This window comes from Pelobates fuscus, chromosome 11 (assembly GCF_036172605.1).
Source record: "Pelobates fuscus isolate aPelFus1 chromosome 11, aPelFus1.pri, whole genome shotgun sequence".
In the NCBI taxonomy this organism is placed as follows: domain Eukaryota; kingdom Metazoa; phylum Chordata; class Amphibia; order Anura; family Pelobatidae; genus Pelobates; species Pelobates fuscus.
The window spans coordinates 84,677,208-84,685,044 of record NC_086327.1 but is presented as its reverse complement, the minus strand read 5'-3'; positions in this window follow the sequence as shown (position 1 = coordinate 84,685,044).

Here is a 7,837-nt window from a genome sequence, read left to right as displayed (position 1 = left end):
CAGTTTGTATCTGCCACGTACGCAGCTCACTGCACCGCTAAATGTATGTCTACATCAAGGTAAGTTTATAGGCATATGGGGCAGCTCTGTTACAACATTTGACTTTTGATCTGTAATGGGGAACTCAAAAGTGTATAATCTCTAACTCATTGTACTGGCTATATTGTGAAGAGTCGTCAGGTGCTCTCTTCCCAGTAACCTTCAAAGTAAGCTTTTAAATTATTTGCTAAAACTGAAGTCCACTGGTGCCTAAAAAACAGCCTTATTTCTGCATCTCAAATGTAGAAGTATAAGTTAACCATTAACTGTCCAGCTTTGGATTCCAATGAAAGACTGAGAGCAACAGAAAAACCAGATCGCTGCACTCTCAGCATAGCATGGGCATCAAAAGTTATTTCAGATATTTAGTTTGACAGTAACAAGGACTCTACACCTGACTTTGTCCCATAACTATTACGTGACGTGGTTATGATGTTTAGAGTGTCTTCTTAAAGAAACACTCCAGGCACAAAACTATGGAAATTAAATTGTTATGGTGCCAGGATTTCTAAATTTATTATGAAGTCATTTAGGAACTACTTGATATAAGCCATGACACTTCCAGGCACTCACAGCCTGCCCCTTTTTCAGCCACATAGATATATAGCTTGTACATTATCATTGTCCATTCTATCCAACCTTGCAGAGATTGGCTAAGAGTGGATTAATGTAATGCGTGCCTCCTAACATTAAATGCACAACAAACAGGGACACTTTAATTTTAGGGGTGTGGTCAGGCACGGGGTTGTTCTGAGAAGTTTTAGATGAATTGCTAATTACCATTTTTGCAACTAAAATCCAATTTGGAACAAGAACAATGTGAACACAGAAAAGCGTGAGGATGTCCAGCGTAGTTTCACGGCTTTAAATTCTGTGAAACAGAAGGAAGCGCTTCTAGTGGCTGCCTGGTAGACTGTTGCTAGGGGCAGTCTTAACCCTGCAATGAAAACATTCTCTAAAACTGCAATGTTTTCAGCTGCAGGGTTTAGGCATAGGGACAATGAAACCAGACCACTTCTGTGAGATAAATGCTCTGGATGTCTAGAGACTCCATTTAAACCATTTCTGTAACTGGTATGGTCAACTTTAGACATAATTTAGGAGAGATGTAGGCAATAGTAAGATTTTAATGTTTTAAAAAATATTTTAATGGAAGTCAGGATATATAATGAATACATTTAGTTGAAGACTAGATATTACAAGTCATGGCTGAGGATTTGACTAGCTAAGGCAATAATGTATATTTCCTGAAGACGTGTTACTGGTACAACCCCAAACAGAATAAATAGCCATCACTTTGAGACTGTTTTTTATTTGTTGTTGTTGCTTTTTTATTTATTTATTGTGGATGATACATAATGCAATAGATAAGACGTGATATTGCATCGTTAACATACAAGTAACAAATATTTATCCTATAATTACACCCATTTTTCAGGTATAAAAGCAACACTATTTAATGTGGCAAGAGAGGGGCTGTGGCTATGTGAATTAGATCATGGTTCGTCTTGTGGTTCAATGCAAGTTAATATCTCTAACGTTAGATCAAATAGAGGAAAAGGTGGCTTCTATGTATAATTACACCACTTACCTATTGGGCAACAGTGTGTGTCTAATTACTAATGTCAGCACAGTAGTGCTGTCATGGACACCAGCAGGGCCATAGAGTGAAACAACTGCTACTTAATCAAAAACGTGAAGTGTTCTAAAGAAAATAACTAAATTGTGTTTTTTAAATAATGTACAATTATATCACGGAGTCTCCTTCCCTCTCATGGATAAAGAGCACAAGTCTGGTGACATCCCAGGAATGCGTAGAAATTGGTTTAGGGGTTCAGAGGAGGGACCAATCCGGGTCAGAGCCCCAAGAAAGGTATGCCATGTGTTTGGAGTGTAGCCTTGAATGTCATTGCCTCTTTAGTCACCACAAGGTGCGTTGGAGCAGACCAGCGGTAAGTTGTTAAATACGCTCCTTGGAGCTTTTGTTTTATGGGTTCCCACCAAAGTAAAAAGGAACTGCTAATGCCATGGAAAAAGGTAAGTCAATGTGAATTAAATTCATAGAGCACTTTATCCTGCATAATAGAAGATGTTGCTTAACTGTGTAAGTTTGGCATTGTAAGATGACACCTCTGGAAGCATTATTAGGTGTCTGGGGGGATTTAGCTATTTGATAAACTCCATCCAAAAAAAGTTACTAAGCTTGTTAAGTGGGCATAACTAATGTTATCAGTCATCGAATAAAATGGGGTAACTGTTTAGTGACAAGATATTTATATTTTTCCGTCTACCTCTGTCATATAGGTTTTCAGTGTGCAGTAAAAGAATGGCTTGGGGGGCCTGTATTTGATGAACTTATTCCCCCAATACTGCTAGTTCTTGTTTAACCCCTTAAGGACACATGACATGTGTGACATGTCATGATTCCCTTTTATTCCAGAAGTTTGGTCCTTAAGGGGTTAAGGTCGAGAACATCTTCGTCTGTGGCTTTTATTCACAACAGCTAAGTCAGCTGCAAATAGCTTCTGTATATCTGCAATAGTTTAATGTCCTGCTTGGTAGCTGGGCTGTGAGCATCTGGTGCCATTGTCGCGAACATAAAAAATTTTCATTTGCGAATGGCGAACGCGAACTTCCGCAAATGTTCGCGAACGGGCGAACCTGTGTATAATAAACACAGGTTACTGGCTATGGGAGGATAATGTATAATAAACACAGGTTACTGGCTATGGGAGGATAATGTATAATAAACACAGGTTACTGGCTATGTGGGGATAATGTACAATAAACACAGGTTATTGGCTATGGGGGGGATAATGTATAATAAACACCGGTTACTGGCTATGGGAGGATAATGTATAATAAACACAGGTTACTGGCTATGGGAGGATAATGTATAATAAACACAGGTTACTGACTATGGGGGAGATAATGTATAATAAGCACAGGTTACTGGCTATGGGGTGACAATGTATAATAAACACAGGTTACTGGCTATGGGAGGATAATGTATAATAAACACAGGTTACTGGCTATGGGGGATAATGTATAATAAACACAGGTTACTGGCTATGGGGAATAATGTATAATAAACACAGGTTACTGGCTATGGGGGGATAATGTATAATAAACACAGGTTACTGGCTATGGAGGATATTGTATAATAAACATTAAAAACAAAAATGAATGCAGCTTCAGAATTAATCTAAATTGTATGCTGTCTAGGAGGTGGGAGGGTCTGCTGCTGATTGTGTCTGCTGACTGTGAGGTACAGGGTCAAAGTTTACTCAATGATGACGAATAGGGGGTGCACCGAACATCGCATATGTTCGCCGTCCGTGGCGAACGCGAACACGCTATGTTTGCCAGGAACTATTCGCCAGCGAACCGTTCGGGACATCACTAGCCATTGACGTTTCAACATCAAGGGCTGGTGTATTAGGGGTTGGGCTGTACCCACCATACCTTCATCCAACTTTGCAACTCACTTCACTGACAAACAGGGAAGAGATCTCTCATCTCTCTCCTTACAATACTTCCCCCAAACTCCCTCCCTCCGCTGTTCTATGTTCATTCGCACCCACTACAGCGGAAGAGGTTTCTGATCTACTCTGGTCCTTCTGCCCCACCACCTGCTCCCTTGATCCTATTTCTTCGCATTTCATCGTACTCTGTCTCATTCTCTTGCTTTGCCTCTCACTAAAATTCTCAATCTCTCCCTCTCTTCTGGCATATTTCCATTACCCTTCAAACATGCATTCAAGATTTCTCTAGGGCTGTACCGTTCCTGTGGAACTCCCTTCCCTTCTCATTTCTAAAATATCCCAACCTTGACCCTAACTCCCCATCAAACTGCTTCCCTATCTCGCTACTGTCTTTTGCGATCCTTGAAAGACTTGTGTATGTAAGATTGACAGACTTGGAGTCCAATTCTCTGCTCGACCCACTTCAGTCTGGTTTTCACGCTCAGCACTCTGTGGAAACAGCTCTGACCAACGTATCAAACGCTCTATTCGCTGCAAAATCTCATGGTCACTACTTTATCCTAATTCTCCTTGACCTTTCCGCTGCTTTTGATACCGTTGATCATCAACAGCTTCTTCTCATCCTCTGTAATCTCGTGCTATGCAATATTACTCTCACCTGGTAATCATCCTACCTTACCCAGTGCTCTTTTAGTGTTTACTTCTCTGGCTCTGCCTCTTCCTCCCAACCTCTCTTTGTTGGTGTCCCCCAAGGTTCAGTCCTTGGTCCCCTACTGTTCTCGAGCAATACTGCCTCCCTTGGTAAACTCATCAGCTCCTTTGGCTTCCAATATAACTTCTATGCAGATGACACAAATCTATCTATCCTCCCCTGATCTCTCCCCGCCCCTCCTAACTAGTGTCTCTGCCTCTCTGCTATTTCTTACTGGATAGCTGCCCACTTCCTTAAACTCAACCTGTCCAAAACAGAACTTCTGGTCTTTCCTCCCTCAAGTGTTGCTACTTCCATCTCTGTCTCCCTCCACATTAATGCTGCTACCATCAGCTCCACTATGCAGGCTCACTGCCTAGGTGTTCTCTTTAACTCCGAGATCTCCTTCACCCCTCATGTCCAGTCGATCACCAAATGCTGCCGCTTCCATCTCGAAATCATTGCGCGCATCTGCCCCTACTTAACGCCAGATGCGGCCAAAGTGCTGGTCCGTGCCACTGTCCTCTCTCTCCTTGACTACTGCAATCCGCTTCTCAGTGGTCTTACGTGCTCCCAACTTGCCCCATTGCAGTTTGTAATGAATGCAGCGGCAGGGCTCATCTTCCTGTTCGCCCGCACCTCCCATGCCTCACCCCTCTGTCAGTCCCTGCATTGGCTTCCCGTAAGATATAGTGCTCAATAGCAAATCTAAGCCCTACGCTCTGTCGAAGACTCTATCTTGTGTTCATTCTCCCACCTCTGATGCCCGCATTCAAGACTTCCCGAGGGCTGCACCATTCCCCTGGAACTCACTTCCTTCCTCCGTTAGATGCTCACCCAGTCTCCACTCACTTTTTCACAAAAGCATATCAATTAAACTTACTTGCTCCAAAAAAAACCACACTAAGTCTTCGTTGAGTACTATTCTACCAATCTACTTCCCTTACCTTTTGTGTCATTTTACCCCTCTAGCATGTAAGCTCAAAGAGCAGGGCCCTCAACCCCTCTGTATCTGTGCCTCATACTTGTCTGGTTACAATTACGTTTGTTAGTCCACCCATTGTAAAGCGCTACGGAATTTGTTGGCGCTGTATAAACATAATGACAATAATCCAGAGGGGAGTTGTAGGCCTCAAGATCTACTGAGATTGCGACATTATGGTGCAGGTTACTCTGGAGCATCTAGCCAATATCACGAGTCTCCTTAGGGAGGTTGGTGGAGTTTCTGGTATCTTCTACCAATCTCTTTGGCAGAATGACCTCACGAGCTTGAGCAGGTCAATTAGTTACTTCAACCTGTGTAGCCCTAAAAAAAATTAAGCCTTGCCTCTGACTCCACCTGCGTGGTAGGCCTTGGAGTCCAGTGCTGGATTTTTATGTCACTGGAGAGAAAGCAAAAGGCATCCACTTGTTCCTTATACTGTCCTGAGTAGAACCCCAGGGATCTCTCGGATGGATAAGGGTACTAGCCACTGCAATCGTGCAGACTGAGTTTGAAATGCCCAAAGCTCTGCCCCCCTGAGCCTCAGTTTTCAGAAGTTTTAAAAGTGTTTCAAAGAAAAAAAAGTTCATGAAGCAATCACATTGGAATCCAGTGTAATCAGTAGGAACATTCTATTTTTTTTTTTTTTTTTTAAATGTTTCATTTTTATTGCAAGGTTGTCAGAGTACAACGCATCATATATATATATATATATATATATATATATATATATATATATATATATATATATATGCGATTACATTCGTAGAATAGCTTAGTGGTACAAGATGCTACAAGACAACAAGTGGTAGTTCAGTTATTGACAATTAGTGACAATTGTATGTGCATATCACCTGTGACATTGTTTTTAATTTTCTTATACAAAAAGAAGAAAACCATAAGATAAACATAAACAGTACATAAAGGAAAATTAGACACTTGCTCTAATTATGAGCATCTTCTTTTCGAGTACCCCTTTTTCTTCACTTCAAGGCAGAATTGAACTTGGGGATGTGGAGTGCATTCAGGGAGGTGATAGGTTTGACATGTTAACTGTGCCAGTCCGACCACACCTGAGTGAATATGACCAGTGTGACAGCTATTTAATGTGACATTTCCTCATAGAGCTTGGTGCGGCTTAGTATGTCTTTGACTATTGCCAGTTCTGGTCCTTTAGTGGATTTCCAGACACTGGCTCTACAGGCTTTTGCTGATAAGCTGATGTGCAGAGCCAGCACTGCTGCGTGTTTGGGGAAAGAGCTGGTTAGCATATGTAGCAAATAAACCTCTGGTTGAAGGGGTAGTGACTGGCCTGTTGAAGTCTCAACTAGTGTTTGTATCTGTTGCCAAAAGTTTAAGGATGGGCAGTGCTAGAAAATGTGGCATAGGGTGTCTATGTTTTGACAGCATCGCCAGCAAGTGGGCTGTGCTCCAGGGTATATGTAAGCTAGTTGGTGGGGGGTGAGGTATCACCTTATCCACAGTTTATAGGCCACCTCGACATGATCTAGACAATGAGTGGTCTTTCTTACTTTCACCATTGTGGCATCCATCTGCTGGGCTCCATGTAATTAATTAGGCTCTCTCTCCCCCATTGTTCCATGGAACCTAACTTGATTGGCCCTCCAATCTCTAATAGCTGTTATAGCACAGAGATAACGGTTTCGGGACGCCTGAAAAACCCAAACACAATTTGTCAAAGTTGTAAAGCTCATGCCTGTTAACCTGCTCTAGTAAGTGTTTTATATGAAATATGTAAAGGTTTCACTGCCAGACAGGGGGAACATTCTATTGTTTACATATTGATTCATCAATTTGTGGAACTCAGCTCCACTTTTCTGTTTGCTACAGTTATATATATATATATATATATATGTTCTTGTTGTTTTCGGTTTTTATCTCTTGTTTTTATTTTTTTATTATTATTATTATTATTATACAGACTGATTTCTAAACACATTTATTGTAATTTAAAGACACATTACTGGGACTATTATTGCTGTGGAGCTCTTTTGTACACTCAGACACACCTACAATATTAAACTCTTAGAAAAGAGAGTCACTAGGATAAAAAAATTGTTATTTGGGGCCAAAAATAGGAATGGTCTCTCCTAAATAGGGGCATTTAGGAAGAGAGCTATTGGATTATTTATTAAAGCCACACTATAGTGCTAGAAGTACAAAGATATTTTCCTAAAACTAAAGTGTTTCCCCCATCCATCCATTAAAAGGTTAAAAAAAAAAACTTGCATTCACTGATCTGATTCCAGCACTGAGGTCTCTCAGAGCTGGGTTGGGCTCCTCTCCACCAACAGGGGTACCTAATTCGTACGTGTGGGAAGCCAGCATCATGCACACATTAAACCTTCCCTATAGGAAAGCATTGAATCCATACTTTGCTATGGGGTTTTGCTTGACACTGGATGTCCTCGTGCAAAGGGTGAGGATGTCCAGCATTGTTTCACTGATTCAAACTCCAAGAAACTGCAGAAAGCTCCTCTAGTGGATATCTGTTAGACGGACACTAAAGACATTCTTCGCACTTTAAACATTGTAATTTCTCTAAAACTACAAAGATTTACATTGCAGGACTAAGAGGGAAAGGGACCCTGAACCCAGACCACTTCAATGTGATGACGT